Source organism: Monodon monoceros, unplaced genomic scaffold (assembly GCF_005190385.1).
Source record: "Monodon monoceros isolate NGI ecotype Baffin Bay Population unplaced genomic scaffold, NGI_Narwhal_1 Super_Scaffold_12, whole genome shotgun sequence".
NCBI classification, from domain to species: domain Eukaryota; kingdom Metazoa; phylum Chordata; class Mammalia; order Artiodactyla; family Monodontidae; genus Monodon; species Monodon monoceros.
In genome coordinates, this window is record NW_021703768.1 from 118,858,547 (window position 1) to 118,869,773 (window position 11,227).

Sequence of the window (11,227 nt, forward strand, 5' to 3'; positions counted from 1 at the left end):
ACACACACACACACACACACACACACACACACACACACACCGTGAAATGACCTCAAAAGGCCTTCTTTCTAACCAGCCAAAGTAGATATTACAAGAGTTGAACACAGGGCAACTCTCAGGTTCCCTTTCAGAACTTATTTATAAGCTTATAAAGGAAATTTGGGTTCCTGCCTCACAGCAAAAAAAGCCAGAAGGAACTGCTAGAGCTGGGCACAGTGGCAGCAAGAAGTGTGTGACTGTGAGGAAGCAGGAAAAACAAAATGTTCCTTCTATGTTGTTTAAAAAGAAACAGATACCTTTTAGAAATGTCTTTATCTGAAATGGTCAAAAATGTAAAATGTCCATACTTTATCTTATTTACCAATGAACTGGAAAATAAATTTTTATGGAGTACCACTTCTTTTGATGCTGCCAGATAATTGAGGAGCTAGTTATAGGAACTGTAAGGTGGTAACACAATTAACTGATAATCTAACACTACTGCAAAAGCACTTGTATATGTGAAGTATAATGGATCTTAAATTTGTTACTTTAACCACATCTGAAATAGGAGGGAAGAAAATTTGTAAGGCCTCGCGGCATTAATGAGATAGGGCCCTTCATAATTAAATAGTGATTGCTGTGACCTGGTGAGCTATACATATGAGGCATCAGTTATCTTCTTAACTTTTTTCCATGTAGTGATAAGTGTTTTCATTTCCTTTTTTCTATAACCTTCCCCCTCCTTCTTAATACGTCTTTATTTTTAATTCACCTCAAGTTAGTTTCACTTATTTGGACTGTGTTGTAAAGTAGCAAGATAGTAGAAAATGTTTCCAGAGGAATTTTTGCTTAAAAAAAAAAAAAATCACACAGTGTCCTAGAAGAAATTGTTGTCTTCCTCTTGAAATTAAATGATCTGTAGGCTGTTGGATTCCTTTTGTTTCTGAAGTGATCTAAAGTTTAGTAATGATAGCCACAGTCCCTAAAACATGGCATTCCATCACTGTTTTTGTAACAGCTTGTGAGTCAGGTTGATCAGAACAGGCCTCTGGGTCTTAGAGAGCAGTGAGTGCCTCTCTAGCAATCTTTTTCATTTGGAATTTGTATGGTGATTGAGATCACCCATTAGTAACCTATCTAGGACCTCTTAATGGATTTTTTTTTTAAAATTATAGTTGATTTACAATGTTGTGTTAGTTTCAGGTGTACAGCAAAGTGATTCAGTTATACATATTCATACATCTATTCTTTTTCAGATTCTTTTCCCATATAGGTTATTACAGAATATTGAGTAGTGTTCCCTGTGCTGTACAGTAGGTAGGACCTCTTAATGCATTTTTAATGTTTGTTGGGTGGCTCTGACTTTGAGGGATCTATTAAAACTAATTTGCCTCCGTGGAAGCAGCATGAACTAAAGAAGGTGGCCAGGTGAACTGTATCTGAACTGTATCTCATATTCTTGCAAAACTCTAGTGTTTTGACTTTTATAGTAATCATTCTATCAGTTTTTATCTGTTAATGGAAAGTGATAAAACTGAATTTACTTAGGCTTGTAATGAGTGTAGCTAGCCTCATTGCAAAAATCTCTATTTGACATCTGTCTACCAATTTTCTTTTTGGTTCTACTTGCCCTTCAGGATTCCTTATATTCTTGTGTCTTTGTCCCTGCACATTCTGAAGTCTCCATGAAGAAAAGTTGCTCTTACGTCAGTATCATTGGTTTACTTCAAATCAAAACACCAGTGTCAGTGAATTTGGGGTTTGGGAAATATTAAGTGTTCAAAAAGAACATGTTGATTTCCTCCAGTGTTGTAGCTTTTCTGCATCTTGCCAGCCTTTTAAAGATGTATACAGTAGTCTAATTAGAAAAGATACAGAAGGGCTGCTTGTGGCTTTTACAGTAATTTGGAAAGATGGAAAAGTGAGCTAGGGGCCTATGTATGAGCCCATCCAACTCTCTTTCGGTGTAGGGTATCACAGTGTAGTTTCTCAATAAATATTTGTTAAGCTGTTAATATATCTCTTTAGAGTATTTTTTTTAGCAGTAATATAGGGAGTTATTTGTATTTTTTCCATTATTTCCATGAGAACCAAACCAATTTATATGCCAAAACAAAAGTGCCTTAGAGTATTAGATGAAAACTGCATTTAACAAAATAGATGGACATCATTTTGAGAGTATTTATTTTAGTCATGTATATTGCTTTTTCAAAATTGGGGCTATATACAGTCCCCCCACCCCGAGATACATGCCCCAAAATACAGTCACTTTTTTTTCTAATTGATTGGAAAAAGTACTTGTGGTACCTGTGAGTTTATAGTTGTTTCCTAACTTTGCCCTGCCTCAAGTATAGACTGATATCACTGGCATCCTTATTGGAAATCTTCCTCGTGTGAGATTTGGCAGAATTGGCAGGGTAAACAGCTTCGAGTGTGTATGGAAAATTACCTATGCATTTGGATTCTACTGTGTGTTTGTCCCCAAATTTCAGTCATTGCTGTTGAGGTTAAGTGTAGGATGAAGTGCTACTTGAATTCTGTTCTTTTGTTAGGAGGTTTAGAGAGAGAGAGAGAGAGAGAGACCCCTGACCTCATGGGTTTTAAGAAAGCATTCAAGTTCTCTCTAGTTCTACAGTCCTTTATAACTTTAAGAACCATAAATGTAACGTTTATTGAATACTATGATGTCAGTGTATAGTAATCTTAAAGCTATGTAAAAATGTACTTCTTGTGTCTCCAGACATCCTGCCTTCTTTTGTGACTACATCCTTCTTTTAGCCAAAATAACAACTTAACCAGAGTTTCAATATTCAATATCCTTCTCTGGCAGATGTTTTCTGGCAGAGGCCTTCCTGCATTTATGAATTCTCTCCCAAGAAGCAAGAGAACACCTGCAGGAAGTGAATCAAGAGGCGGAACACAGAGGAATAATCACCTGCTTTAAAAAAATAAAGTACTGTTGACAAAGATCATTTCTCTCTATTTGTTCCTAGATGTAAAATTTTAATAGTTAATGCAAAATTCTGTAATCATTGAATCATTAGTGGTTAATGTTTGAAAAAGCTCTCGCAATCAAGTCTGTGATGTACTAATAATGCCTTATCTATTTGTAGTCATTTTAAATAGCATGAGCCTTGTCCCTGTAGTCAGTAGGGGGCAATCTTGCTTTATTCATCCTCCATCTCAAAATGAATTTGGAATTAAATATTTTAGTGTAAGATATGTACAATGCTGGCCATTTAAAAAAGGGGTTTTCTCAAAAGTATAACTTTTGTTATGACTGCATTTCTGCACATAATCCATTTTGCTGTTAAAATTAATCTAGAAATTTATTTAATTGTACTGTGAACACCTAGAAACAAAATCATAGTGCAAAATACATTTAAGGTGTGGTCAAGAATATGTTCTTAATTGGTAAATGATAAGCATTAATTTTTTATAGTCTGTATTCTAATTTTGCTGTACCTTATTCTGTTGTGTACCTAAGGGATTGTAAAGGTGTTATCACTGTATAAAATAGAAAGGACAAGGACAAATGCAGCATAATTACTAATAAAATGCAATTGGTGATACTTTCTGTGATTAGAATCCCTACCCCTTTTTTTTCTTTTTCTTTTGTCTCCTGATGATTAGGCCAGGGGCTAGGAGTAGGGAGGGGATTAGGTACTAGGAGCAAAGAAAGAATTAGCTTGGAACTTTTGAGATGATCCCTAACGTACTGTACTACTTGCTTTTACAATGTGTTAGCAGAGACCAGTGTGTTATAGTGTAGAGTGATGTGCTTTCTACCAAGTGGTATTCACCCTGGTTTGGTATGTTAAAGCTGTAAATACAACAGAACATTAATAAACGTCTCTTGTGTAGCAACTTTTGCTGTGGATTAGTGTTTAATATCTTGGTTTGCACTTGTTAATTGCTAAGGCAGTTTTTTCTGATCTTCATATAGATTCATACAGAATCATTCAGTAAACAAAAAAGAAATTGGTCTTGGGCCAGTTTTTCAGCAGGGGAAGTTTCTTTCATATCGTACTCAATATATTCCTTAAAATATATTAGTTCTTCAAAAGATAATGCGTTAAAATAGGGAGGAATTGTAGAGCTCTTAAATCATTCTGGAATCCCCAATTATGCTTCATTTTTTAGATATAATCTCAGATAATTTATTTCCAATGTTCTCTGCGTGTTCCCTGCATTTGCCCTTTTTCTCAGGTGAACACAGCCAACTGGTTTAAGTCCTATGAGCATCCAGCTGAAGCTAACAATGTCTCATTCCTCCTGATTTCTATTTTTGTCTCAATTGTGTTAAATTTAGAGACCAGTGGTTCTTACAATATCAGTCATTTGATATTTTCCACCTCTTCCACTTATTCAAAATATGAAGAAAAAGATGTAGCAAGATGGTCCAATAACTACACAAACCAGCACTAGCTTGGCATGATAGCTGCATATTCATTTATCTGCTGCATGTGAACATCCAGGATCAGCTTAGGAAGTCTGTTCAGGGGTGTCAGTATGTAGTGCACAGAAGTGTACATTATTTGAAAACCAAGCAGGAAAACAGTGCCTCCTGGATCAACGTTTCAGTGATCATTCATTCTAACTCGTTTATTGATTACTATAAGTAATAGTATAGTATGTTTCTGTTTAAAAGTTATATTTTACAGTAGATTAGTGGGGCGGGGTTTGAAAGTCTCTGAAGATTTTTTATATTTTGAATTAGATTATACCAACAATATAGTTTGGAGGAGTTTATAGCCTATCGTGTTCTATGTTTCAGAACGAAGTTCTCTCTAAACAGTCTGAATAAATTTGGACATGTACAACAGAGAAAACTATTTAAATTATCTTACAGGACCAAATAGAGGGGCCCTAAATCACATGAACTAAAACATTGTAGTCTCACTTTGTGTTTATTCTTTAGGTCCTGTGCCTTATTTGGCTTTGTGTATTTGAGGACTGAAATATTTGGAATTCTTATTTCTGCATATTTGGTGGTCCTTAAGACTCTGTCATATGTAAACCTACAGTTTGCTTTGCTTTAAAATTAATTAGGAAGGTGATTTCTCTCCTTTTAATGTTCTAAAGATTAAAGTCTTTGTAGATATATAAAGTTGGTACCATATGTTACCTAGGGTCCTTACTGTTAGGGTGGAAATGTTTATCCTGCACTGTTACTTTTTATTTTTGTCTTTCATTCTTTTCTGTCTCCCTTTGGTAGGTTCATTATTAAGAATAACCCTTTCAGATAAAGGAGGAGTGTTTAAATTATTTGAAAGGGGATACTGAGGAACCACTGTTATTTGCGTAAGGTTATGGAATAAACTGGCTTTGACCTTGGGCTAGGGGACAGTTGGGTCTCATCCATGACTACAGAGGTAGGTCTCTCATGTCTCTTACTTGTTGCTGCCATTTGGAATGATACAAACTAAGTAATCTGACTTGAGCTGTGTCCCACTGTGAGTCATTTGTAACCCGGATGAAATTTCTTTTCACCTTCATTATATTCTTATACTATGTTTAAAGGAAGAAATAACTCCTGAAAGGGAGTTTCAGGGCCAAGTGATAGTTCAAGTTAAGTGGTTGCCTGAGGTGGCAGGGTTCTAGGTGAGAATCAGGAAAAATATACACAGCAAATGGAGTGTTGGCCTCAGCTTTGAGTCCAACCCTACCACCTCTTCTGGATGTCTGACCTTCTTGAAGGGTTGGAATAGTAGATGTTGAAAAATCACTTGGTCCTGATGATGCTGGTAAAACACCGATGATCAAATTTTAACTTAAAACATGCCAAGAACAGACATAGAACTGTACGTTATGTACAGTATGAGGGAATAATTTATGAAAAAGTAATGTGGCCCCTACTACCTACCTGAATCTGGTTCTTGGTGAAACCTCAGTGATGAATACAGGAAAATCATGTGCAAGATGTAGCTTAATAATTTTCAGGTTCTGCTGATGTTTTTTAGCTCTTTAGATTTTCACCTTTTCAGGCTTTCTGAAGATGATTTGAAGGGTGATGAGAGGCATAACAAAATGCACACATGTTTCTGTAGATGGTTTGTGGGCTTAAAAAAATCTTGTTTCACATATCTTCAAGCCTAAATAGCATTTATAGTCTGTAAGGCCGATGAGGTGGGTGGAGTGAGAGCGTTTGCTAAACCACCAATACTAAAGGTAGGTACTCGAGGTTTAACTTTCCCTTTGCATATACTGTATGCTTTTGTACAGTGGATGGTTGTACTCGTTTAGAGCACCCACAAAAAGTGCTCTGTGACAGGGAACTTCTGTGTATTGGTTCTCTGTAGGCTCTGCTGCTAAAATGGAGGACATCTCAAAGAAAGACACCAAGAATTCTTGAAGGGGAGGATAAGTTCAGGTTGAGCGTAAAAGACTTTCAGGAGGAAAAGAGTTACAGAAACTAATTTTGTGTCATTCTAAAAAGGGGTTCTTTTATTACCCAGTTTACTTCTTACAACTTTCTTACTTAAAGCTTTATGGCCTATAGAAAGACCTGCTCTTTGGACAACCTAAATGGAGAGCTGTCCTCCTGAAGGACAGCTTCTCTGACTAGAAATTGGAAATAGTCCTATCTACTGCCTGGCATTTTGATCCCCTCAGCCCTCCAGTTATTCTCAGAATTTGTCACTTGTAGAATAGATACATTACTCAAGTTTTGGTTTGATGCCTGTTTTGCTGAAAAGTCTTGTTTTTTCTTTACCAAAAAGCATTGTGTTCTGATTTTGAGAGTTTTAAGTCAATTGGCAAATGAATAAGATGTAAACTGAAATGCAAATCTATTAAACCTGAGTATAGAATATATGAAATAAAGAGAATTCTCTTGCATTTATGCAGGATTTCATCCAGGTCAGAAACTGAGATGTAGTTGTATGAAACAGACATCTCCCAACCCTGCTTTGTATGTTGTTCATCCTGCTCTAAAGTGAGTAGTTGTTATCATTTATGTGAGAAATGAAATGTTTCATAAGCTTTTTCCCATCCATATGTGATTGCAGGTTAATAGACAGCAAAACAGAGAAAAATGGTTTCCTTAAATCTTACAAAGATTAGTGCTGGAGTGCTGAGAAGACGGTATTCATTGTTATTCATTAGTTGACTGGAAGGTTCATCATTGGGTCAAAAACCTAAAAAAAACCCGTCTCAAATAGAGAAGGTGATTTCTTGCCGCAAAGCATCATCAGCTAAACTATAGAATTAAGGAGGTGCTGCCTTCTGACTCTGAAACCCAGCCTGACTCTTCTGAAATTCATCCCAAGCTGCACTCGTTTTTCACCACGCTAGTTAAGGTTTGCAGTCAACATCCCCTCCTGAGAGCTGCTTCCCCCATTTAAGCCCATTACTTCCTGAGTCAAGGAGAGAGGATTGGAGCAACCTATCATCATAACTCGGCTAGAGTTACACTTGATGAAACATTCTTTTTTTCATTTGCACAACAGTCCAAAATGCCTAAAATTTTGCCATCTGTTTCCTGATTCCACATCTTTATTTTGACAGAACATTTCTCAGGCCGTATTTGGCAGTCACTAGGTTTAGATGTCATTCTGGTCATCATAGTATGTTGTTTTTTTCTCTGATTATTGACATTGAGGATTTTTATATTCGTGATTTATTTCCAGTTAGTATTTTAACTAGGATTGCAGATAAATTACTAAGCGAGCCACTGGATGGATCAATATTTTCACCAACCCTTTTATCACTAGCATCACTTGGTACTATATAGTTCTTTTAAAAAGTGGGCACTGGTGGGCTAAAGAATCAAAATTAGCAGTCCATTTTTTCTAGGTTTGGCTCAATGACTCTCAAACCCTAGATCTCTATAAATCACGGTCATGTGTATGAGAAAAGCCCTTTTTGGGGTAGTTGTATATATTTTCCCTGTGGCTGTATGTGTGAGATGCATTTTAATCTGTATGTAGGTCTCCCAACTAATTTTGACCTTAAGCCCTTCTGTGATACAGCAGTTTTCAAGATTTAGGTATTGAAACTAAACTTATGTTTTTCTAATCCCCATCCTGTAGAATTTATAAATGGTCAGACTTGGCTCCTGCTGCGGCTACACAGAGCTTCCAAATAAGGATAATGGGTAAGTATTCATCTCAAACGTTCACTTTCCATAGAAGAAACCTGCAGAGCATGTATACCTACGCTTAAAATTATGAGTTAATTTTTCATTAGGGTACTTTCATGGCATCGATTTTTGGGTGAAATGAAGAGTTATTTTGTCTTCATGTAGATCTTCTCAAAGCTCGTGGCTACCATAGTTTCTTCTTTTCATGGCAAGACTATGGGAAGGAATGTGTCTGCAGAGCAATGGGGAAAGGCCATAGGGAAAATGATTTCTAAATACTTGGCTGGCTAAGAGTGATTGTGGACTCTTCCTTGGAGGTCTTTAAAAGTAGGGTCGATCCTCCTCTGGAATGGTTTAAGGGTAAAGGAAAAGGAGTGGATTAGCAGGCCCCTTAAAGTCCCTCAGAGCTCTAGAGGTTTGTATGTGGCCCATGTCAGTGACAGATGGAACAGTAAGTTCAACAGATGTCACGTCTGCCATTCCCAGGCCGTGCTCTCTTTAATGTGGTGACCTTCTGTGAGCACTGTCCTAAATAGTCTGCAGGAGGGAAGGGAGTGTGTCTAAACTTCTGGGAAACCTAACTTGGGTGGCTTATTACCTACTGCTACCTTTTATATTAAGATCCAGTTATCAAAAAAGTTACACTTTGTCAGAATCCCAAAACAAGGACTCAGAAAAGCACCCTCTAGTTTCTGCAGTCATTTTCAACCTTTGTTATATTCTGAAGGAATTTGGTTTAGATGGCATTCCCTAATGTTACATTTAAGAATCTTTTTCCTAAGGGACCATGGGAGGAAGAAAGAAAGAAGATTAGGTGGGTCAGGAGGGCCCTGGAGGAAATGAAGTCTGATTTGTTAAGAAGAGAGGGGACCTGTGGAAGAGTGTAGCAAATCGGTTCCTTTTGTTCTTTGCTTCTGCTTTAATCCTTTAGACTCACAGGATAAGATTGCCAGCTAATTGCTAGGAGCCCCCTATAAAAGAGGATTGGCCTAAATTGGAGAATAAATTTAAAGACTGACTAAAGGTTTTTTTTAAAATCCCTCCTTTATTCGGGTCACTTTTCTTTAGATGTGATTATGTCTCCAAGAAGTGGTTGGATACCTTCTTGAGAGGTTTTCTTAAAAAAAAAAGTCTGAAATTCCAAAGACTCCCCCTACCTCCACTGTAGGATTTATGTAAGCGTGTGATGAACTAAATTCACTAGACTGTAGTTTAAACTTAAAAAATAAAAAGACTAATGTGTTTTATGGTGGCATTTTTATACAAGCGGCTCATTGGTAGAAGTACGTTGACCATTTTAAAGTGCAATTTGATCTTTTAGGGTAAGACATTTAAATTCTCTGAGTACAGACACTATACTTAGGACAAATTATTATGTTTGGAACTTGGTGCCAATCTCAATCGTGTCTTCATTGGGTGCTTATTTTCAAATAGTACCTGATCCATTCAAAAACAATATACTAAAAACTGTCATTAAAAACATATCAAATTTTAATAGTAAGGCATGGATACTTTTACTGCCTTTTATTTATTGCCGGGTGTATTTTATTAGAAGGAAAGGTAAATAAATGTGTTTTGCAGAAAATATGTAGTGCAAGTCAGCTCCAGTAGCAGTTATTATTTTTTAACTAGATGGTGGAGCATTTACACACTTAGTTTATTAGTGACCTTCCCATAAAACTTTTAGGAACACAGGGCAAAACAGAGCATGTCATAAGTTTACCCAAGCTGGCCCTCTAGAGCACTGCTTTAGTGACATCAGACACCTGAAGGGAAGCCAAGACACCTTCCTGCATCTTCACATCCCAAGTGGCCTTGGCTTCGCCTCCATCTACGTATTTTATTCCCCTCAGAAAGAATTACAGGTGAAATTTAGACAATCACCTGTGTGTTAGAAGTGATAAAGTCCACCTTCTGAAAAATATAGTGTCTGTATATTATACATACTTTTGATCTGGACTTTTAATTTTTATTTCTTGTAAACCACTTTATTGAGATAATGATTGAATACAAAAAGCTGTACGTATTTAATGTGTACAACTTGATGAGTTTGGAGATAAGTATACAGTGAAACCGTCGCCACAGTCTGTGCCGTGAACCTCTCCATCACCTCCAAAAGTTTCTTCTTTTATTATTAGTATTATCTTTTTTTTTTTTTTTGATGATAAGAACGCTTAACATAAGATCTACCCTCTTAGCAGGTTTTTAAGTACACAGTAGTGTTGTTAAATTGCGGCCACTATGCTGTGCAGTAGATTGCTGGGACTTACTCATAATGGAAATGCGCCGGCTTCTTGAATATAGATGTTTCAGGCCTTCATTTGATAAATTAATTTCTATTAGCTGATTATGATGTGTATGACCCTGTGCTGGCTATAGGGTATGCAAGATTTGTGCAAGGGAGCCCCTGGGCACAAGGAGGTTCTGGTGAGGGAGAGGGCAGGGCATAAGACAAAGTGCTTTCCTGTCCAAGAAATCATAATACACCATCATTTTCTCTGCCTTATTTGCATAGAGGTGTAAGAAGGTTTTGGCATTTTTCAAGTTGTGATGACCTGCCCCTAACTTAGTTTTCACCAGAAGAGCACCAAAGTCTTCCTAAAACCAGTACCCTCCAAGGAAAGAGAGATTCCTACCACCTGAAGAAGCCAGGCCCCAAAGGCCTAGAAGGATGGATGGGAAAGCATCTCAGGGCGTTTGTGAGGCTGGGACCTGGAAAATCACTGCGAGGGGAGATGTGCACATGTGTCCATCCCACGGGGCCGGAACCCTTGCTCCCCACTTGCCAGCTTTGTTGTCTTAGGTCATTCACTTGGCCTATCCAAACTTTGGTTTTCTAATCTGTGTTCCAGAATCTTTTCTCACGGGGCTGCTTTTAGTTCTAAATGGGATAATGTAGTTAAAGGGCCAGGCACTTAGGAGACAGCTCTTTACAGCTCTCCAGCCAGCTCCAGCACTGGATCCAAGGGCAGGACGTTAAAAACCCAAACCTATCATTCAAACCCAGGCATTCATTTCCTTCTGACGACCACATAGCTTTCATAAATTCTGCCTTTCCTCATTCCTTGCTTCGTCAAGGCTGTCGCTAGACCATCCCTGACAAATCAGACCGCTCTTTTCTACCTAAATTCCTGCTGCCCAGATGAGAGTATGACCTACTCT

The 11,227-nt window shown here is 37.5% G+C and overlaps 1 protein-coding gene across 1 annotated transcript in view; it reads left to right on the top strand.

Annotated features, from left to right (window-relative positions):
- Positions 1–3,849, top strand: part of NDFIP1 (Nedd4 family interacting protein 1) — a 50,766-nt gene extending 46,917 nt beyond the window's left edge. Inside the window, exon 8 of the mRNA XM_029217194.1 lies at positions 2,813–3,849. The gene's annotated coding sequence lies outside the window, so the exon portion shown is untranslated. The remainder of the gene's footprint in view (positions 1–2,812) is intronic.
- The last annotated feature ends 7,378 nt before the right edge of the window (positions 3,850–11,227 follow it).